This window comes from Lontra canadensis, unplaced genomic scaffold, assembly GCF_010015895.1.
Source record: "Lontra canadensis isolate GAN:19392208 unplaced genomic scaffold, GSC_riverotter_1.0 scaffold37, whole genome shotgun sequence".
NCBI classification, from domain to species: Eukaryota; Metazoa; Chordata; class Mammalia; order Carnivora; family Mustelidae; genus Lontra; species Lontra canadensis.
In genome coordinates, this window is record NW_022631031.1 from 12,645,966 (window position 1) to 12,669,823 (window position 23,858).

The 23,858-nt window shown below is 36.5% G+C and overlaps 1 protein-coding gene and 1 long non-coding RNA gene across 4 annotated transcripts in view; one reads left to right on the forward strand and one right to left on the reverse strand.

Moving 5' to 3' along the window:
* The window catches only part of ZFHX4 (zinc finger homeobox 4), a 179,798-nt gene that overhangs the window by 128,158 nt on the left and 27,782 nt on the right, over nt 1-23,858 (reverse strand). The gene's annotated exons all lie outside the window — the stretch shown is intronic.
* Nucleotides 18,012-23,858, forward strand: part of LOC116874489 — a 21,481-nt gene continuing 15,634 nt past the window's right edge. Inside the window, exon 1 of the long non-coding RNA XR_004384009.1 lies at nt 18,012-18,203. This is a non-coding gene — a long non-coding RNA (uncharacterized LOC116874489). The remainder of the gene's footprint in view (nt 18,204-23,858) is intronic.

The window sequence follows — 23,858 nt, forward strand, 5'->3', positions numbered from 1 at the left end:
TTAACAACTAGTACTCCTTTAATACATACATACTTTAAATATCCCAAGAAAGACTACCCTCTTCAGAAGTGCCTTAACCGATTCATATGAATGGCATACCTAGAAAATACTCCAATGAAGGAATTCAACCCAACAAAATATTCCTTTATAAAAGAAATAGCATCAGAGAATTTATTAGGAACTATTAGCATATTTTTTACTCTTATAAAAAAAATTGACCATAAGTATGGTATGACTTACGACTATCACATTAATGAAAAATTAGTCCCCATATTCCATTTGAAGGATGCTAATTAGTAATTCTGGTGTGGTCAGCATTTATTTCTTGGATGCAGAAATGTATATTGATACTAATTTTATTGTATTTTGAACATTGTTCTACTTCACTGATACTGCAAATATGAAATAATGGACTTAGCTACTTTTGAAACTCAGGTTCTTTCAATTATATTTGAAGTGAAATGTTTGCAGACATCTACAGATCAGTGACTGAATGAGAGAGAAGTCAGCAGCTCCCACAGTCGCTCAGACCCACAGACGCCCTGGACATGTTCTGCTTTTACTAACGTCTAAATCATAGTGTCCTACTACTAAGAAGGTAAATCTCTACACTTATACAGACTCAGCTGTAACTTGGGGAGGAAACAACCAACTCTTTCCTGAGTCAGACAACGGGCTTCTTTCTCCTCTCCATACCTCCAAACTTGACATTCACCTATTCAATCCTATAGGACTCCCCCCAAACACTAACCTACTCTTGTTTTGCCCAGTTAGCCGTAGTCTCCTCTCTCTGTTAAAGGTCTTACCACTTGGTAGCTCTCTGAATCCATATTCTAGGATGATTCTTCTTAAACTTACAGTGTCTGAGAATCTTAGAGGAAGTATGGACACGCTCCTCCGTGGGAAAATGCATACGTTTGTACACTCAGGAGATCCACCTTCTGTTCCTTTCTGAAGCTTATTATGGATGTCCTAGGTGTCCATGAACTCCAGATTGATCTCAGCCTCAGGAGAAGCTTGGCAGTAAAGGATGATGCTTAAGAACGCAGCCTCCAGGCAGACACATGTAGGCTCACATCCCAGCTTCTCATCTGTAAGACCCTGGGTCAGACACCTGACCTTGTTATGTCCCATCCCCTAATCTGTACAGTTGCAGGGAGAATGGCATCTACCTCACGGTGCTGTTGTGAGGACTGAACAATAAGGTGGACAGATAACATTCCTTGCTACATAGAATTTCAGGTATTATGGAGCAATAGAAAATGTAGGATTTTATATATGGCATATTGGCTGTTTGTATGTTTCTCTGACCATCTCCAAGTCAAGGACCATGCTTTAAGCAAGTTTGGATATCCCAGGGTATCCTTTAAAAAGGCTTTGAAAGTGTACTATTGAGGCAAAACTCCTTTAAAAAAAAAAAACCTAAGAATTTTTGCAACAGCATATTATATGAACCAAGTTTACAGAATCAATGGATTTGCATCAGAGTTGTAAACTCTTCAGTCATTATCTCTTTGTTCATGTGGTCACAAAGCATTCCATTGGCCACAACTAAACCAGTTCCTTCTCTTTAAAAATAATACAGATGGACTTCTTTGGGGGATGGTTTTAATATTGCCTGTCTGCCAGGGAGGAGACTCCTCAAGGTCTCCTTTGTCCTTATGATTCCAAGATGAATTGGTTTTTCCAGAATCTTCTAACTCAATTATTCCAGAGGTAAATTACTTTTTATTAACAAATAGAAAAACAAACACCAAGCTCTCCTTTGTCACTTTGAAATTTGTTTTCTCCCAGTTACACGGAAGGATTTCTAGCTCTTTCTGACACGCAGTACAAAGATGCACATGGCCTAGCTTCACGTCCCTTTATTATTTCACAGACTTCAGTAAATTCTGCTCTTATTCTTCTCCTTTCGAGATTTATTAATACCAGCTTTTAGTCATCTGTAAACCCATCCATGCTGGCTGCAAGCATTCTTGTTACCCTGATCTGGAGCTTTTCAATCTGTTATATGTCTTTTGGGGTGAAAGGTTCACATCTATAATATTTCTGTTTTGTTCATGCTGATGCAATAGAATTTTATAACATACAACAAAACCCTGGAATCTCAGCAACAGCATATGTAAAAGCATGTCAGGAGAAAAGGGCAAACCCAGGACCACTGTGAAGACAGTGCCACAGAGGCCTCGTCCTTGAGTCACCTACCCCATGGGAGCACTTTTCCAATTAATTTGAATAATATGTCACTGAAATTGAATTGAACAATAGAAATCATCTTTGCTCTCTAAACTCATGAAAATTAGATATTTTGTACAAAAAGTAAAAGGGAGGACGGTTAATTAAAGGTTTGCCGGAATCATTTCAAGTCACAACTCCCCACTTCGCAGCATCTCTTCACTCCCCACCAAACCAAACAAAATATTATTAGAGCAGGATCACTGTTTCAGCCTTAATCCCACCCATTTACTGGCTAGATTTATTTAAATTCTTACCAAAAAAAAAAAAAAATTAAGCTTCAAAGCAAGAGGGTTGCACCATATTTCTCCAATAATTTCGATGTTGGCTATCATTACAATTGCACTAAATCTGTAGGGTAAGGAATGTAGTAAAGAATAGAAAATGCTTCCAAAAATTCTTCCCAGTTACCTTTTCATTATGTATACTTGTTCCACTAAAAATTTCTTAATAAAAACAAATGTCTTCTCTAATCAAACCCCTTAAGAACCACTAACAAAAGCAATTTCAGGAAAGGAGGTGAATGTACCCATGCTTTAGCATTAAATTATCTCTGACCTTGAAATATTACCATAGGCAATGAGGTCATATTCATCATCATAACATTATTTGGAGGTTAAGTCTCTCAAATAAAACTTACATTTTTCTAAAACCTATGAGCATGGTGGGAAATCTTCTAATCATCAAAACCAGAATCACTTATTTCAATAATTAATAGAACTAGTTGTGAATATGAATATTTAAAGAGTCAACACAAAAAGACCTAGATGATTCAAGGTAATCACTTCCATAGCGATTGGGGGGCTCTTCCAGACTGTGTTAGTAGTCACTAATAACCCATTTCAAACCTGCGACTTTGCAAGGGCCTCATTTTGATGGCCTAATAGTGTCAGGAGCAGATTTCAATGTAAATTATTAAAAAACCATGATAAAGGCCAGTACTGCCACCTGCATTGAAAAAGTGTATGCTCTTCCTTTCATCTCTTGATTAACATGGGGCTGACTTTCCAATTTGTGGATTAACTATACCTTTTACTAGTTCTTTTTCACCCTCTGATTTCCTGCCTCTTGGCCATTTCTTAGCTCATTTTCATATCCCCCAGAGGGGAAAGAGAGAAAATTAAACTCAAACCTATGGAATTTGCTCTAATGAAAGGAAAAGGAAGAGATTGGAAACCCCTGGCTAAAATGAGGTTTGGGGATTTTCATACTTGCCTGGGTTCCAGTTAACCTCGGCTATCAAGGAGCTCTGTCATATGAAGTCATTTATCCCTCACCTCCACAAGACGATTTAACTGTGTCCACGGTGGGAAAGCTATTACACCATCCAGAACTTTTCATAAAGTTTCTTAACAAAATTACATGGAAGAAGATAAATGAATATAACTCTTGAGACACATATACAGAAGATGCAAAATTTCAGAGGAAAAAAAAAGAATTTAGAGCACGTATCTGTTCCAACTTCAAAATCATTCATATATTGTCGTCAAGAAATGGGGCGTAACTGCTTAGAATTTATTAATAGGTTTCTGCTTATTTACTGCTTTAACTGATAAAACATCTCGGCCCAAGTCCCTAAAGGGTTAATGCTGCCGGGTGAGTGGAATTCAGGAGCGTAATCCTAAACAAGTGAGCTGAAGTTCTAGCAGGTCTATTTCAGCGTATCAGGGATTACCGCTAGCTGTCTAATCCTGCTGAGCCTCAGGGAGGAACATTCTATTGTATTTGAAATCCTGGCCAGGAAAGAACAGAAGGTTAAATGGGTACCTTGCTCTGTAATCAAATATCACAGGCACTACTTATCTATTCAATGAACAACTGACGTAGAAAATCAATTAAGAACCAGATAGCTTCTTAGGAATTTTTACCCAGAAAGAGGCAAGATTTTTTTTTTTAATGAGTTTATTGGATAGGTTTTAGAGAAAAATACCACAAATTCTGGAGCTTCTAAAGTTGTTGATCTGGTTTCTAAAATATGTCTTGCTCTTTAGCGCTTTTGTACTTTTTCCTGGTGAAATGGGGAGCATTTCAGGAAAAAGATATCACACGGAACATAGTTGAGTAAAAGGGAAAGCCATGTAAAATTGATCCCCATAAAACACTGTTAAATCTGATTAGAAGTTCTGAACAATCATTCAAATATATATTATTGTTTCTGTTGAGATGATTTAAATCTTTGGCCTCTTCTCAAACACACTCTTCAACAATGCATCATTAATGGAAACATTATGAGCATGGGTTGAGGGGGTAATAACAGTGGCCACAGCTCTAGGGACCTTTGTTCCCAGCAGGAAGAGGTTCCTTTCGGTGGGCTGAAGGTTAACACCCCTGTGTCACCGCCCTCATCCTCTACCTATCACTCTGGGTAGATGTCACAGTTCATGCACACACACAAACAGGCTGACCTGGCCAGTTCTCCTGACCTTGAACAGGCCTAAGATCAAATCTAGTTATTAATAAGGGGGGAAGTCAAAATGCGATCTTCCAGACACTGGAGAATCGAGCTAGAAAAAAATGCAAGAGGCACTCCCTGTCAATAAGAAGCATCATGATGCTAAGGGTTAAAAATGTTCATCTGGTCCTGAGCAAGAGTTAAGATAAACTTTTTTTTTTTTCTTATTCTATGAATGCTATTGCGAGAAGTGTGCTCAGGGCCTTTATATGCCCAGCTTATCTGTCCTTACACTTTCAATTATTTTTGGACTCTTTGCTTTATAAGAATTCTTATAAGGTAATCCATTTGCAGGCTAAAGCAGATATAATTGGAAAAAATACTGCCCTTTCATAGCCATGGAAGATACTTTACAAATGGGATGAAATACTTTTAATACCCTCATTGTAGTTCAATGTGCATATAATTTTAACCATGGGTTCTCATTCTCTATAATTGTTATTCCCTATAACTTTCTCTCAGTATATAGCCATAATCTAGGCTAAAAAGGGGAAATATGAAAAAAATCATTTAAATGTCTAGGCAAATACAAAATGTGCTACAGTAATAAATGCATTACTCTCTCAAACCACTACTAAAATTAAAGAGGGAATTTAATCTAATATTCCTTCCATAATTTATACAATCATTTCCATGTTCCCAGGTTACAGGCCTCTTGATAAGAGAGTTATTTAACCTTCATGATAATATCAACATTAAGGATTTGGCCAAAATCTCTACTACAGGACTACCAATAGCTCCTATAAAAGTCCATTTGGAAAATCATCATTAAATTTTAAATTAAATTTTGATTTAAGTACAGTCCCCAAACAACACAACTATAGAAAATGCACTTTTTCAAATCCTGGGAAGAATTTTTTTGTCTGCACTACACATGTAAATTTTTAAAAAGCAATAAAATCTTTCTTTCTCCTGTTTTTTTTTTTAAAGGATATCCTCTTTGATTTTTATTGTCTGCTGATCACCAAAAATTATTTCTTTGAGAATGTATCTAGTCTAATGTTTCTTAATTTCCTGCATGATGAACTATCCTTTTCAGCTCTCTGTGAAGGTCCACTCAAAGGCTTCACACCAACAGGCACGAAGACTTTACATGGTATGCAGAATTATGTTACAAGAAACTGCCCCTCTCCTTCAACCTCCTGGTATTTTATATCAGTTGCTTCCTCAAGCAATACAAATCCACTAATGCTTTAATTTGTGACACTGCTAACTGGTATTAACAGATTATGACTATGAAATGTCCTTGCATTTATATTGGCACAGAAGGATGGTATGTTTGTCACAGTAGAGTAAAATGCTTTAGGTCACACAAACATACAATACGGTACTATGTCTTCTACCTAAGCACAAACCTCAAAAGGTTTTATTTTATAGTGCGTTTATAGTACCCTAATGCGTGCTCACTGAAATTTATCCCTAAATAACCAAAAACCCAGGGCTCACCCTAGGCAAGGCAGGAAACTTCTGCCTTGATCTACATGGATCAGCAGGGCTCAAGTAACTGGTCAAGCCAAAAATATTCGCAAAATCTAGAAATAATTTTCGTTAACCAAATCACCCAGTCATTTTATTAGCGTGACTCTTTCAGTCTGTGGGGAGGGAGCTTGTTTTATTTGGGTCTCTCATGGAACACAGGCTACATGGCCGGTGGGACTCAGATACAGTTTGGGATTGTTAGCTTACAGTATATCCACATTTAAAAATATAGTTCTTGTTCAGAACAGATTGATTATTTCGAAGTGATCTATAAAAAATGACCCTCCTTTATGAAACAGACAAAGATCCAGTTTTTAACTTGCCAGTAACTAAATAGAGTAACTTTTCCAGAGTAATGTGTTATGGCAATATATATTCTGTTGCTCATGAAATTGGACACCATATTTATTTGCTTCTTTTTAGCTTTGGTTGTCATTGTAGCTACCAGTATCTATGTGTTAGATGATATATTTGGGAGAAAAGAAAAATATGGGATATCATTAGAAGAAAATTGCCAAATTACAGAACACACAATACACAGTTCTCTTTTATAAGCAGGATAAAGAAATAGACACACATCTATATCTACACACCCACACATGCATATACCCCTCACATACACACACATATACCTCACATGTACACACATTTATATCCATATGTATGCAGAGAAATAGAAAGAGAAAATATACACTATTATGAAGTAAAATGCCAAAAACAAATCTCAGAATCTGCCTTCCTAGAATAGCAAGAAAATAAAAAATTGCAGAATCATTACAGTGAGCTACAAATGAGCATCCAACCCAGTGGGCCTGTGGAAGTTGATTCTCCTGAGACCTATAAGATTCCTTTTCAGAAAAGAGACTATATATCTGCTGCCTGGGGATATCTTCATGTACAAGGAGAGTGGATTTCTGCAACTATGATGAAGCAAAGCATGATTCCAAAAATTTACCAAAAAAGATATTCTTACAAAATTCAACCGAGGGGCCTTAGTTTTTTTTTTTTTTTTTTTTTAAACTGACTTTTGGATTCTGGAATGGTTTCTTGTCCCAACAGTTCACTGAAGTGCCAGACCTTCAACAAAAGAACAGCTGTTTTGTACAGGAAGATTTTCTTTATAAAGGTTTGCCATTTTTCCTACTGAATCTTTTTTTTTTTTTTTTTTAATATCAAAACATGTCAGACTCTTGTCCTTAGAGGCAAAACAATGAGCAAGATTCTGCAATGCCTTCCATGATTTCCCTGGACAGAATATGCAGCATTGGCAGACTCTAGCAAAATCCTAGCCTGTGAAAGGAGGGGCATCCAAGAGGACATTAGAAGACGTAGCTTCTCTTCTGAACACGGGAGGAACAAATGTGAATGGAGCTGAACTTGATACGATCACCACGTTCACTATCTTCTCATGCATCTGTAGATCTCCAGTGACCTTCAACATCTTCCAGCCCTGAGATCCCCAAATCACAGAGATTATCAAGATCATCTCTTTGAATGAAGAGATTCCTGGATGTATCCCTAAAGTTCATGGCCTTGGAATTAGTATGTTTTAAAAGTTCCAATGAGTCTAATGATCAGCTTCCTCTCATCCAACCTTCTAAACCATATTCTCAAATATGTCAATGGGATGTGCAGCCATCTCTAGCATGCCTTTTCACACGAGCATTTCATGACTCCAAAAAGTTTGGAAGGGCTTGTACTATGATAAAATCTTGGTGGTGAGTGCCTTTTTCTGTATGACAACCAACGTCTACTAATGTCCATTCTGTTCAGCCACCAGCTGCTCTTTAAAATACCCCAATGCAGTGTCTCATTCAAATTCTCCACTTGTTTCTAAGATTAGAAGAGTCTAACTTATCAATTACCTACATACTAATAATGCAAATAAGTATTCCAGACTTTTAAAAATCTGCATTATTTGTTTACAACAGTAATTAACTAATGTTTTGCCTAATACGTGATTATGTGTTTAAGGCGTATCTCCTCCACTAAAGTGTAAGCAAGACTTGTGTCTTTCTTGTTTGATGTTATATCCCAGTCCCCTTCATGGGGCCCGACAAAGTGGGCTCCCAGTAAATGAATAAATGAAACGATTAGTATCAAATAAATAAATAATACACAAGGGATTAAAGGATGTAGTTCAGCTGCTTAAATATGATTATTACCCTGTTTCCTGTTTACAAGAAAAATACATAAACATATATTTGTGAATTAAACAAAACAACGGAAAACTGGCAATCTGATCTATACATAAATATGTCAGTAATTTAAGATAAGATCCTTGTTAAAGCTACAGACAAATTCAGCTCTGAGAACCACAGAAGTGAATGTATTTAGAGCAGACCTCAAAGACCGTTAAGTTAGTGCTAATTTTTACTCAGAATGGTAACTCAGAACCCATTTTACAGATGAAACAATCGTGGTACCACCCTAAGGGCAAAACTAAAATCAATGCCAGACACGGGAGCTTTTAACAGTCACGTTTCAGCTGTGAGCTCCACTGACTACTACTCATTTGCAAATTCACACTTGGCAGACTTGGAAACTGGTATTTAAAAGTGTAATACACAGCTCCTTTTCTGCGGGCAAAATTCTAAGAAAGAATGGATATCGAAGTTAAAGCACACAAAAGGATACACAAATAGTTTTTTTTATATGAGCTATATTTACCCATGTTCGAGTTGATGAGTATAGCTATATTCCTCTTCAAAGCAAATTTCAATTGAAGGCCAATTGTAGAGATAAACTTAAGAATGGCTTTTCAAGAATGACAAGTCCTAGATATAATAGTGTAACCAAGTGCACTTACAGAAATTAAAAAGGAAAGTGTCTTACCAATAATAAGAAAAGCAGAAGCTATCTCCAAGTACAAAAAGCAGTGCCCATAGACTAGATATGCTGACAAGACACAAGTAATATTTTCCACCTATAAGAAAAGCTTTCATCTCAGAAGACTTTTTTTTAAAACTAATTTTGTACCTTAATTAAGATCTACAGAACTCAGTGGAGTGATTTTTTTTTTCTCTCCATTTACTAATATATTAAATAAGCCACAGAAATGCTTGCCAAAAACCACATAAAGAGTGAGAAAGTCTCAACTGGACATTTTAAGACAGAAAATGCCTACCCCTTCTCTTCTAAACTTTCCTTAAGTTACACAGAAATGCACGGATAGATGCAGACACAGATCTCGGGAAAGACAGCTGTGCATTGTTTTCACTGTCTTTCTCCGACACTTCACCCACACCTTCTCACCACCCTGCACCCTCAATTTGGTAATAACGGGAAGGTATCAGAAAGTGAGACCTACCTTGTCAATGCTTATTAAGCTTATTAGTATTCATAGACATTAGGGCTGACATAGGCAATTTCTGTTTTTACTGTGTTTTAATCTCAAGAAAGCAGCTCCAGAGAATCTTTTAGCATAAGATAATATGGGAGCTTATGTTTTCTTGCACAATTTCTCCTCAATTTTTTTTTTTTCATAGTAAAACAGAAAGGAGAAATTATGCAATGCTATGTTCTAACAGTAGGAACACTGGCAGCCCAACCCCTGACCTCACTATACCCAAGTCAATAGGCTTTATGAAGATCAGAAGGTCTTTGGAAATTGAAAACTTCAAGGAACATTAATAATTGCTGAATAAAATAGGATATCTCAATAGCTATAGATAAAATATTAAGACTATTTTACCAGTAACTAATTAGATCAGATATTTTTTAAAAATTGTATTTCTGCCTTTATACCTACAAAAAGAAAATCCTTCTAGTTAGCCATAAAAAGGTACCAACTAATATTTCAGTTTATCCATTATGAAAACATAAAAATCACACTCACAAACATCATATAGGTGAGGAGGGAGGGGCAAAAGAGAGCAAAAACTCAAATTATACTGATACTATACATTATTTTTCAACAATGGGACAACATCTTTACTGGTGTGAAAGCAAACAACCACTCTCTGTCAAAGTTCTGCAAGGCAGGAATCTAATTCTTTCTCCCAATACCACAGGAAATCTAAATATTAACTTTCTAGATGACACAAAGGAGTAAACATTGCTAAAATGTGTTGTAGAAAGTACTAAAAATGTCTCTGCAAACTTCTGGAATTCAGAAAGGCTGTTAAACAGGGCAAAATCACAAGTGAAAAAAAAGCACAAATAAAAAGCATTATATATTTTCTTCTAAAGACTGGTGAGCTCCTTGAGGACAGGAACTGAATCATATACCCTTTGTGTCTGTCTTACTCACCTAGGGTCCAGCACAGCATGTTTTCAGTGAATGAGAGCAAAGAAGCATTTGTGTATTACTAGAACATTAATCTAACAAAACTCCTTCAGTAAATTTAAGTTATCATAAGATATTCCAATTTTGCATTCCCACAAATAAGGAGAATTCAGTTCTAGATATTTTTCAAAGAACATGCTATGAACCAAAAAAAAAAAAAAAAAAAGAAAGAAAGAAAAGAAAAAAAGAACTTAAGTATATACTGTTACCAGCGATTTTTTTCTAATTTGCTCTCCCAAACTTTCTCAATCTCTATCTACCTCATAATTACCTCTTTTTCTCTCTCAGGCGATTCACATCCTTCTCAAAGATTGACAATTATAGTTATACTATCATTCCCATCCCTTCTGCCACAAACAAGGCCTTCCACTCCAGGCATCCTTCTCGATGAAAGAGCTCTGTTGTGACACAATGTCCTATTTAAGACCGTGGGTGCTGGAACCGGTCAAAATGAGTTCAAATCCTGACTCTGTTGTCACTCTTACCAGGTATGTCATGTTGGATAAATTAAGCTTTCATTGCTTTAATTCCTCATCTTCAAGATGGGCATAATAATAGTACTAACCTAACAGGGTTGCTGTTTGATTTAATGAGTTAATTATTTTTTTAACTTAGAAGATGATTATCCACCACCTAATAAGTGCTCAGGAAATGTTAGTGTTAATTTCTTCCCTGAATTCATTGGCCAAAGTAGAGCAGAAGATGCATAAGGTTGGGTGATTGGGGGAAAAACAAAAAAAAAAAAAACAAAAAAAAAAAAGAAAGAAAAGAAGGAAAAGAAATATTTAAAGAATTAAAGAACAGGAAGGAGCTGACCAGGTACAAAATAAGAAGTAACCAGCAGAAATGACAGTGAAGTTGACACAGTGATGGCCAATGCAGCAATGCCTCTCTTGGATGAATATCAAAGAGAAACAAAAACATATGTCCACAGAAACACTTGTCCACAAATGTTCACAGCATCGTTACTCCTAATAGCCAAAAAGTGGAAACACCACCAGCTGAAGAGAGGATTAAGAAAATGCAGTTTATCCATACAATGGAAATCCCATAATAGAAAGCTAAGAAGGTGGGTGAGAGGATGGGGTACCAGGGTGATGGGCATTAAGGGGGGGGGGCACTTGATGTAATGAACCCTGGGTGTTATCTGCAATTGATGAATCACTAAACTGTACCCCTATAATATAGTACATGTTAAGTAAACTGCATTTAAATAAATAATTAAAAATAAAATAAAATAAAATAAAAAGATATGAATACAGAGACACACTACAATATGGATGGATTTTGAAAATATTATGCTAAGTGAAAGAAGTCAGTCATAAAGTGCCACATATAGTATTAATTCCATTTATATGAAATGCCCAGAACAGGCAAATCTACACAGACAGAAAGCAACTTGTTGTAGCCTAGGGCCAGGAGATCAGGGATAGGATTATTAAGGAGTAGACTAAATTGGACAGGATTTCTTTCTGGAGTGTTGAAAATGTTCTGAAATTGATTATGTTGATGGCTGCATACTTCTGTGACTAGTCTTAAAAAAACTCCATTTCATTGTAGGGTACCTGCCTATCTCAGTCGGGGGAGCATGGGGCTCTTAGAGTTGTAAGTTTGAGCCCCACATTGGACACAGAGATTACTTCAAAAATTTTTTTTTAAAAATGAAATATTTCATTATATAATTTAAGTGGTTGAATTGCATGGAATATGAATTCTATATCAATCATTTCAATAAATATAAATTCTATATCAATATATATGCAAATTTTTTTAAAAAGCCGCAAGGCATCAGACAACATTCATTGTACTGTTCACATGGTAGATTTTGTAGCATATAACTTTAGTTTCTTCTGTTTCTGATTTAGAACTGACTTCTTGAAACTTGTAGTCACATTTTTCTATATTATGTCCTGCTTAATTATTTAGATTGTTGTCTTATTCCATCATTTTTCCACTGTGGACATCATCCATTTGATTGGCTTAAGAAGTTATTTATTCTGGTTACCCAGTTCCCTGAGTTTCAAGGATCATTCTGAGTCTAAACATCTTATGGTATCTGTTGTAACTTTAAGACAAAGAAAAGAATAGAGCACTAATTAGGTAGGCATTCATTTGAGAACACCTTTGCTTTTAAAGATAATTTTTAAAAACACGTAGTGCTTAAGGCTTTGTGAAAAGGTATCTGCTCCAATGGGGGACTAGACCCTGCCTTTTGTAAGGAGAAAAAAGGCTTAATGTGCTCCCACAATTAGTGAGGCCATTTACTTTTTGGAAACCTATCACTTTTACCAAATCATATCCTGTTCCCTGAACCTTTGATTAGTCATGTGTACATACAGAACTGATTTCAGTGCTTGCTGACGAGTCTTGCACAACATCATCAAAGGTTTATTATCTCTAGAGACTGAGAACACTTACAGTGTGCAGGAAGAGATTTCTGCCATTTATTTAAAAACGGAGTAAGTGGGTATTAATGATTAACTCATGATCTTCATCAATTTTTTAAAAACAAGTCTTCATATACTGTATTCTTCTTTCTCTCTTATACACACACACACACACACACACACACACATATGGATGCACGCAATTTTTTCTACAGTTTGAATAAAATAATTATAAGTAGGTGTCCCTGGATATGTACTGAAAACATTACTGGAGTACTGGCATTTTGCCTTTTCAACTACTTAACACATGAGACCTGAATATATCCACATTTTTCTTTTTCTTTTTAAGATTTTATTTATTTATTTGAGAGGGAGAGAGAGAAGCAGACACCCTGCTGAGCAGAGAGCCAACATGGGACTAGATCCCAGGACCCTGAGATCATGACCTGAGCCAAAGGCAGCCACCCAGGTGCCCCTATATCCGCATTTTTCTACACCCATTGATAAAGGATTAAATTGTTCACTTTTTGGAAAAGTGTTAACATGTATATCTATGTGTGTATATACGTATATATATGTTAATTTCAATGTACTTCTGTATCAATGATTTTCCAGTAAGTTATCAAGCCATCATAATTAAAGGGGTAGCCATAGTTCTACAAGAAGGCAGGGCAGGGGGTCATGGGGGAAGGGAGGGAAAAATGAAACAAGATGGGACTGGGGAAGTAGACAACCATAAGAGAATCCTAATCTCAGGAAACAAACTGAGGGTTGCTGGAGGGGAGGAGGGTGGGATGGATGGGGTGTTGGGTGATGGACATTGGGGAGGGCATGTGCTATGGAGAGTGCTGTGAATTGTGTAAGGCTGATGAGTCACAGACCTGTACCCCTGAAACAAATAATACATTATATGTTAATTTAAAAAAATAAATAAAATCTGACTAATAAGCCAGAAAAAAAAAAAAAAGAAGAAGAAGAAGAAGCAAAATTACCTAGTACATGTCATAAAGACTTATAAGTAAATACTATACTTGAGGGTCTATCTGGAAACATGTATCCGAAGAATTGTCTACAAAATTAAGCAATTAGGAACACGTTTTTGCATTTATGAGTTAAAGATGGTAATTCTATCCTCTGTGTTGAGAATGAACACTCTAAAAACTAAGTAATTCTTCATAAAGCCCATCTTGGTTTTTCTAATATTTAAGGAATTATGAGAGCCAATGACTATATTTCTCTGAAAAAAAGTTATTTATGAATTCCCCTTGGGTCTATTTTTCAGGAATTGGTTATGAGTTTGGTTATTTGGTTATTCTTCTCAGGGAATACTCATCATGGAAAAACTTGGTACAATTCCATCCAAATAGGGTTTTTTAAAATTACTTAATGTGCTAATAAAAATTATAATAAACAAAAAGTAATAATAACCCAGAACTTGCTTTTAGCCAAATTATTTCTCAAAGGACACTGAGGGGCCTTGGTTTAAAAAGTATGACATAGTAAAGAGGAGACAGTTTTCTCCCTTCTAAAGCACTGTATAATATAGATTCAACAAACAAACCAAATTCTAAAATGTATATTCTGGTGTTTGCATCATTCCTATTTTGGCATGTTAATTTTATTTTTTAAAACAACACTATTTATTTGATGTGAAAATTAAGAATCCTCTTTCCCCTCCCCATGTCTGGTGTCACTTACTACTCAGTGGTAAGGGCTAATAGATGTTGAGTTTAAAGGAGATGCCTTGAAAACTGACTCTCTTTCAGAGGTGATGGCAATCAGACTTGCTACCTGATTTCTCACAGTTGAACAATGAATGGTTTGAGGCCCTAAGGATATATGCTGGTGTTATTTTCAGGCGTGCCAAATGAATAGCTAGAAATATCTGAAGCCTTTGAAAGGTACTACACATTATAATTATCAGACTGTGTTTGCATGCTTTACACACACACCAGTTACAGATATTGGGAGACTCCGTATTGCTAACAATTCTGTCATTCCCAAACAGAGACAATTCTTGCTTTTCAATAGAAGAACGTTTCATTAATGAAAGTGGTCAACTGCAACAACATTAATGACTGACACTTTTTTGCAGGAAGAGGCAGCCAGGTTTAGGAACGCAAGATTTTGCCCCCAGCATCTCTTAAGTTGAGTCAATGAGGATAGTTGAAAGGAGATCTGGGGCTTTACGTTGGAATCATTAACAAAATTTCAAGGAGAGAGAGGAAGGGAGTGCATTAGAAACATACAGTAGAGGGGCGCCTGGGTGGCTCAGTGGGTTAAGCCTCTGCCTTCGGCTCGGGTCATGATCTCAGGGTCCTGGGATCGACTCTCTGCTCAGCAGGGAACCTGCTTCCTCCTCGCTCTCTGCCTACTGCCCTGCCTGCTTGTGATCTCTCTCCCTCTGTCAAATAAATAAATAACAAATCTTAAAAAAAAAAAAAAAAAAAAGAAAAGAAAAGAAAAAGAAAAAGAAAAAAAGAAACATACAGTGAAAAGAAAATTTCTGGAACCTTCTAACTAAAATGGATGAAAGTAAGAAGTGAAAAATAAAAGCAAAATAATAATAATAATTCAAAACAAGATTATTTTTTTAAAACTAAGTAAGTAAGTAGCAAGTGAATAGGACTCCCTCCAGTAGTTATAAGGATGCCAGGAAAAGGGAATTGAGCTCTGGGCAAAGAGTAGACTGTGCTTTAGTTGTACCTGTTTAGGAAGTTAAATGCTTAGGGAGGCACATTCCCTCTTTCAGGTCAGCGGGGTACCATTTAGTACATTACTGCTGAAATACCCTGGCGACCTGAATGAATTAATGCAGCTTCCAAAGGTGCTTAACTTGCAAGCACTGAGAGCTCAGGCACTAGAAGTGATAAATATTCTATTAGTTCTTTCTATTTAATACACCAAACACCCAAAAATGCCAGCAAAAAGAAATTTATTTAAAGGGAAAGAATTCCGCTGTGGCAGGAGATATTCAGGCAACAATTTTAACCAGCAGTTTCTCCTTTCAGCTTGTCGATGACCCAACAGGTGTTAAGTTCATCATTCTAGTTGGCTGTGTTCAAACTGGCCCACTCTTGCATCACATCACATCTGCAGTGTCTTTAAGGGAATCTGCTCTCTTGAAAGAATAAGAGTGGGCTCCGAAATGATTAAGCCCTAGACAAAATTGTTATGTTTGCCTCTGGCACTCTGGCCTTCCTTTTCCTTTCCCAGTCTCTGCTCTTCCTATCCTCAAGTGCAATGGAAAGTTTTCTTATTAACAGAGCCTCATAATGTGGGCTAGAACTCCAGCACAGGTCCTTACTGTCTGTGAGGACTTGAGCAAGGCATTTTGTTCTGAATCTCAATTTGCCATATGTCAAAATGGGAACAGTAACACATAACTGTTAGGAAGAGTAAAATCAGATAATACAAATGAAAAGTCTAGCTTCTTATGATTGTTGTCAGCCTATGTCCTCTTTTTAAATAGATAAATGGATGTCAATTATCCATATGGTTTTACCTTTGACAGAATATTTGGCATCAGAAGAAGGGATATTTTTGGTAAGATATCTTCCCAGTATCTCATCGATCATACATAGACAATAAATTGCCAAATCTATTTATAAACAAGGCTCTTCTTGACACAGGACACAATCATGGATGAAAAACTCAATATTTTAAAACTTTAAAAGCTTCCCTCCCAAACCTGAGTTAAGCAGTACAGTTGGACCTATCAATAACTCATTTCTTGCCATCTTCAGCTCTGCATTCCACTAATTTTATCAGCAGATAACCAGAGACATAGAATTTTTCAACTTTAACCTTCCTCTACATTACTCTTTAAAAGATTGCCTAATGGGAAAACACAACCTTGACATTTATTCTGTAAGCAACAAGAAGGGAGAGTTGCGTATTCTATGCTACCTAATGTTTCCAGTCAAAGAAGGGCTTTAGGAAAATCTGAATCAATAAAGTATTGTGTGTATGGCCCAATATACTTTTATATTGACATGTACATATTTAATATAATACATATATTATCATATATTATACTCAAAGCTACAAAGGTATTTTTCCTTAAAGATAAGAAAACTAGAATATTAATATAAGATTATAAAACCAAGTGAAACAAAATGTTGCCACATATAACTGTTATTATCTAGGATAATAACAATCTTGTCCTTGTAATAATTTTTCTTGAAGGAGAACTCTGACTGACAGTATTTAAACTGAACTCACGAAGATTCTTCAAAAGTCAAACTAAATTAGCATCCTGATCCTATAAGGGGGTTGACTGACATTGTAATCTAACATTTTGCATTCTTTATTAAGTGGTTTTCTTCTTCATTTTCTAGGTCATACATCAGTAGCATCATCCTCACGTATGAAGAAACCATAAATGTGCCAACTAATAGAAAAGCTCTGTACTGCCTTAAATTCCCACCATGACCCTTGTCTAAAACTGATCAATAAAGTCTTGCCATGCAAGAAGGCAACAAGAAGAAGTCGAGATGATCAAGTGACAGTGCCCTACAACTACTGATGACCCAACAGAGCAGTCGCACTCGGTCCTTTGACCAGCCACTGTTAAAGAAAAGCCATGGAAGCTTTTGATGGCTAGTGTATGGGGTTCAAACCTTAATTTTATTACTCTCCCTGCCACTGGAAGAACAGAGTGAGTTCGGAAGCATCACCCTAGAGAAGACGGCTTACACCCTATCATATTAATGGGACACAACTTCCATCAACAGAGACCATGAGCTGGCACACAGTAAGTGCTCAATCAATGCTTCTGTATCTACGAGAAGTATAAAACTTGGGGTATCATTCAGGTATTCTTCCAACAGAACACCAGCCTTTGGGTCCCTACCAAACCCCACATTCCTCTGAGGTTATAGGATCTGTGACGACATTTCCTCATAGGCTATAGGGGGCTGGGCCTCCATCGCTGCTCTTACTTGAGTAAGTCTTATCGTCAAAAGCTCTCCTGAAATACACTGATAATTTGGGAAAAGTGCCTTTTAAGGCTTGAATTATCTGAATAATGAACAAATCTCCACGTCTAATTGAACTCAGCCTGCGCATAGGCTCAGACTCAAAGCAAACTCGGTGAAGCATTTCCAGTAGAACTCGGGCAGGCCAGATGTTCTGGAAGCAGAACCACGGTCATTATGCACATGCCAGCTCCTCCTCACTCCACCCGGGGCCAAGACCCTTTCAGCAGCACGAGGCCTGGTTAACATATGACTCTGGCTGCATTACCGCGTGGCATCCCAGCACCCATTTGAACATTTCAGCAATTTTAAACAAGCTCCGCTGACAGGGACTATTACACTGAAGCCAAAGAAGCACACAGGGAGAGCACATTAATTATGAGGTAACACCTTTGTCTGCATTACCTAAATGACCTCAGGGCGGGTGACGCATCCGCGATCTACTACTTTTGGTTAAACCATACCTACACCCCACATGAGGCAGAATGAACACAAGTTACACAAAAACCATGATATAAGTCGTCAAGTATGACTTGACATGGTCCTGAAGTGAAGTGAATAGTAGTGTCAAATTCTTTACTGTGTTTCTGAGATAAGGGGCTGCTTGATGTGTGGGGGGCAGTGTGGGTTCGGAAGGAGGTAAGTGAGGGAAGCTCTCAAAGTGGGGCTCTGCCCTACCCAATCCCCATCCCTGACAACATTACTACATCCCCTCACACATTCGAAAATTCATCCAGATTGAGCAGCTCCTTCAAAACAGAATGCACCCAGGGAAAGAGTTGAAAGTCATTTACACCTCTGGCTGCACTATTCTGCTTTTATGGAAAGGCTTCTTCCCCCTTAATTAAGAGAATGCTAGTTTTCTTTGGGGAATTAGATGGGCAATCTTGCAACATGGAGCACTTCCATGAAGAGAAGATACAGGTGGGATACAACAGCAAGGATTTCAGAGAAAGAAGAGTGTGCGAGCGCGTGCCTGACGTGTTGGGAGATGGTAGCGCTGGTCAAGGAGAGACACGCCAAAGATAAAATGGGAAGGTTCCTTTGTACACTTGGCTTTCGCAAAATTTTGTCTGGGTTTGTTAACAATTTCACACACTAAAAATCACTTTATCAGTTCTGACATGGATGTAGTAACTTGCTAATGCCTGATCTAAAGTAATCCCTTTAGGGCTGACGTGCATTAACATACACATTTTATATTTGGATAGACAGATTTTTAGTGATTTTTTTTCCCCAGGGGCGTACAAAGGGGGTTCTCAGTTCACAATGTAATATAGCACTTGCCACAGGAAAGCAGTGAGAAAGTCCCTATTTGTGCTGGAGTAGCTGTCCTATAACACATAGCTACACTTCAGCAAATGTCAGGCTTAAAAACAGAAGGAGACGTAGCAGATAGGGTTGGCCAATTACACTGCGATCTGAAAACACCAGTGATTTATTAGTTGCTATTTGCTAACCAGCTCCTCTCCATTTGATCTGCGTATTTATTAGTTATAAGTACTATGGAAGCACACATTATTGTTCCACCACAGAAACTGGTTTTTTTTTTTTTCAACCTCTGCCTTGTCTTTTCATATGAGAACACAATAGAATAATTTGAGTTGTGATTAGTTTTTTAAAAAGAAATCCTGCAACTGGAATGAAATTTCACAGTGCATTTCAACCTTTAAAGAAACATAAATCTGAAACTAATACCAAAAAGTATAAAAAATTTCCATATTCAGGTTAATGTTTGGCAACAGAAAAGAATAACTTGTTTATCTCTGAAAACAGCTTTCTTCATCTAAACAAATGACTAGAATAAGATTAAGAAAAACCTGTTTTGGTTTCTTAGATACACACACATATTCCAATTTCCTTCTGCACAATGACTTTTATGCAAATGTGTACCACACAATCTCCTGACCTCTTTTACCATCACACCGGGACAATGACAGTTCAATAATTGAAACGGTACATATCTGGTGTATTTGATTTTAAATTGCAAAGTTGGACTCAGGCCTATTGAAATGAAAATGCTTGTGATTCTTTGTTAATTCCAAACTGATTGGGTAATTATTTCCTACTAGTTAAAAAAAAAAATGTAGGCAAAGCTAATTATTCCGTTTTTTATTTCCTTGCCACATACTTTTCCCAATATGGTTCTTTGCATTCTCTTCTGTGACCCTCCCCCACAACTTGATTTTAGTTCTTAACCCGGATGCTTTCATCCATAACATGGATAATGAGAAAACTCCAAAAATGTTCCTTGGGGGAATGTTACACTAAAAGTTACCTAGGACTAAATCCCACGTGTGTTCTTTTGCTCACCATGGAGACAAGAGATTCATTCACTGTTCTCAGCCAATTTGAAATCCAAATATGAAAATAGCATTATGGAATTCAGACAGACTATTCTGCTTCACTACTAGCAGATGCAGGAAGGAAAAAGGCTGGTATGATTAAGCTTTTGACTTTGAACCAGCAAAGCTGTGAACACCTCGCTTAAAAATACATATAATATTATAAGGGCAGCTGACGTGCAGGTGTGGCGAGAGGATTTGCAAGCCCTACCTAGGATGGGGATAAACCAATCAGCTGGCTGGAAAAGTCTTGTCTGTTCTGAGCCAAGAATAAACTTAACTGTAAAACTGAAATATGGCCAAAGTCGCATTTGTTCTTCTGAGGCTTGAATATGTAGTGCTAAGTGGTTTCCGTTATAACTTTTTACTCAACTCTTTAGAAAAAGTTGGGGATCATTTAAGGAGGATACCGATTGTAATGCATTTAATTTTTTTTTAAATGAGGGTTGGAAGTAACACGGTTTCTTTAATACTTATCTCAGGCTATTTACTTATTCATCTTACAAATATTGAGGATGTATTCTGTGAATAGCAACTGACAAGAATTTGTAGAGGATGCAAAGGTGTGAAGTTAGAAGAATATAATTGAATCCAATAAAGCAGTTAGCTAAGAAACACTGCCTTCGCATCATCTCCAGATCTGGATGTTGATGTAGGTACATGCACGTGCACACTTTACCTTACGACACTGACTGTAGCTATCTATGCACTCAGTATTCGTTAATCTCACTTAAATACACTTTTATACATGGAAGGAGAAGATTAGGGGCAATCTGTAGCTTCATTTTATTGTTTTAATTTCCTAGACCAATTTTGTTTCACCATTAAAATTTCTGGAGGAAAAATCAAAATTGAATAGTGCTCAGGGCTTCAGAGAATTCTGCTTGAAGAAGTGAGTAAGATTTCCTTAACAATTCCAAAATTCCTTTTTTAAAAAATTCTAAGGAAAATAATACTGCCAAAAAAATGAATACAGCTTTGTTTGTTTTTGCAGTCATCGTTAGCAATAGACATAAAGGTATTCTTTTTTGAGTCCATATGGAAAGATCATCAACACATTCTGCCTCTGGGTCCTTTGCCAAAATACCATAACCCGCAAGCCTTCTACCTTAAACATAAAAGGAAAGGTGTTGTTCTGGTCAAATAAAGAAATAATTTTTACTAGCATACATCTAATGTTAAAGCTGCCTAAATCCTGCCAAATACATTAAAACAACATCTGTAAAACAGATTTTCATTAAATTGATCAGTTTAAAGTTAAGCAGCTAGGCAGATGATGCTTTTAAGCTAACCCTTAACCTTTAACCTTTAACCTCCTTAAACTGGAATAAGGACACCCACTTCTTTTCGTAATACTGCTCCAGGTTGACAATGCAAGAGGTAAAGTGGTCTATTCATATTGAACGGACACATCACCACATTTAGAGTGTTATGAATCAATATGTTGTCAATAACAAGGAAAGCTGTTTTCTCACAGCTCTGTATTTGTCTTAAAACTGCTACTTGTCACTTTCCCTTAAAGTCTGAATAATTCACGACGCAAAATGATGTAAATTAAACTCCTAATGAAAATGAATTTTATATAGATTATTGTCTAGTCATTAACTTAGAAACTATTTTAAGTCTAATTTTAATATTTTAGCCTATTATAAACCATCATTTTTTTTTCCAGGCCCAGGCCAATTTGTTAGGTTCTCATTTAAAAGCAATTAATGTTACTTATGAAGCAATTTCATTTTGCCGACACAAGCCAACCAAGCTTGCTAATATTCTCATTACTACACTTGAAAAATCCTCTATATCTGACTCAGACAGTTTCTGTAAATCAGTTTCGAAAAGGCACCCTCAACACACTACTACTCTGGAGTATTTTTCTAGTTACTACTAGAAATAATGAATGCCCCTTGAAGGATAATACAAAATAATATAGTTCGATTGTCCAATACCCAGTTTCAGTAGCCCAAATATTTATCTCCTCAATCTTCTTTTAGCAATTCAAGGTAAGTTTGTTTGAAGTATGTTTTTGTTTGTTGGCAGACCATTTTTTAGACACTATCCTGCAAAGACACTTGAGCATTTAAGAGATAAGCAAATAAAGAAGAGGGGGGACAAGTACATTTTTATATGACTTTATAACATTTTTAAGGGAAGAGTACATCTATTCTTTCGTTCTGGGATCTCAAGCTCTCTCTGCTTTAAAGCCTTCTTTATAAACAAGCTTTTATCTCATTTGGTTGTTACATTCGAAGGCAATATCCAACTCCCCCTGAAAAGAAACTTCAACACTAACTCTGACACTTAGCAAATTGCTCTGCAAATAGGGAGATCAACTCATAGTCAAGGAAAGGATGAATAAACTTAACAGCCACAGATACACACACGTTTAAATAATCATCAAACAATTAGATAAAACAACCTTCCCTGAGAAAATATAACACTCTACCTTTCTTTAGCTTCCCACATGAGATCAATAAAATAGAAAAATTTGTACATTTATATCTTCTATTCACAACATGTTAATTTAAAGTGTTAGAGAAGCTGCGCGAATATAAACAGTTCATGAATATTCTATATAGCTCCCAGGGTCGAGATCTATTATTTATACAAACCTAATGTTTGGGTTTTTTGCCTAGGTATTCTAAAAGTTTTAATAGGTCAGGTATCAACAGGAAAAAAAAAAAAAGAGTTGACAACTGAATGGTAAAGCCTGTGAATTATAATACAATTAATCCTGTATATTATATTTCCAATAGCATTGACTTAGAAGCTTGCCATTTTACACTGGGCTGCTACTCCCCTCAAACTGTGTAAACTAAATCTAACGCTTTAGTTATTGATCCACAGAGCACTGATATCACAGGAACAGTGTTACAGATTCTCACGCCACATCCACAGGTTTTTACGCTCAGTACGTCGATCTAGAATTTGAACTTCAAGAAACAACCCAAACTAACAGTGCTAGCCCCAATCCAAATAAATAATTCTAGCACCTGATCTAGAGATCCACAATCTGCCCTTTTTGTTGTGTGTTTATAGTTTGAAATAGTATTAGAAAAGCCATAGGTATTATAATCGCTGGTTGACCCCTGATAGTATAGTTATCACTGATTTCTAGTATAAATCAATAGATAACACTTGCAAAATGGATTTTGTAATCATATTTACAGCTTGTTACAATGACTAATGGTTTGCAATATTTTCTGAATTTTAATATCCTCTAGACAAAAGAACTTTTTAATAAGTTACCAAGTTATTCATCATAGAAATGAATCTGTTACATTTGTACAAGAACCAAGACAATCAAGCCAATCCAGTAAACAAACTCACAAAATAAGTTAACCAGTAATTAGGGTTTAGAAAAAGTCAAGACAAGTTGTGTAATAAATGGTGCTCACCAGTTGCACATATTCATCACATCTGCATAGTTCTTTCCAGCAAAGATAAAAGTATATTTGCCATTTAATGAACATTTTTATTTGCGCCACACCCAGTGGAGGGAATAAAAACATTACTAGCCGGGAAAGGTCATGCAAAAAACAACTGAGTTAAAGAGAAGACTTTCAAGTGATGCTAAGGGAGAGTGTGTTTACTCAAAACTTACAGAAAAACAACGGAACACACACACACACACACACACACACACACACAGTCTAGATCGCCCCTGTTTGACACCAAACAAAAGACATTCACGAA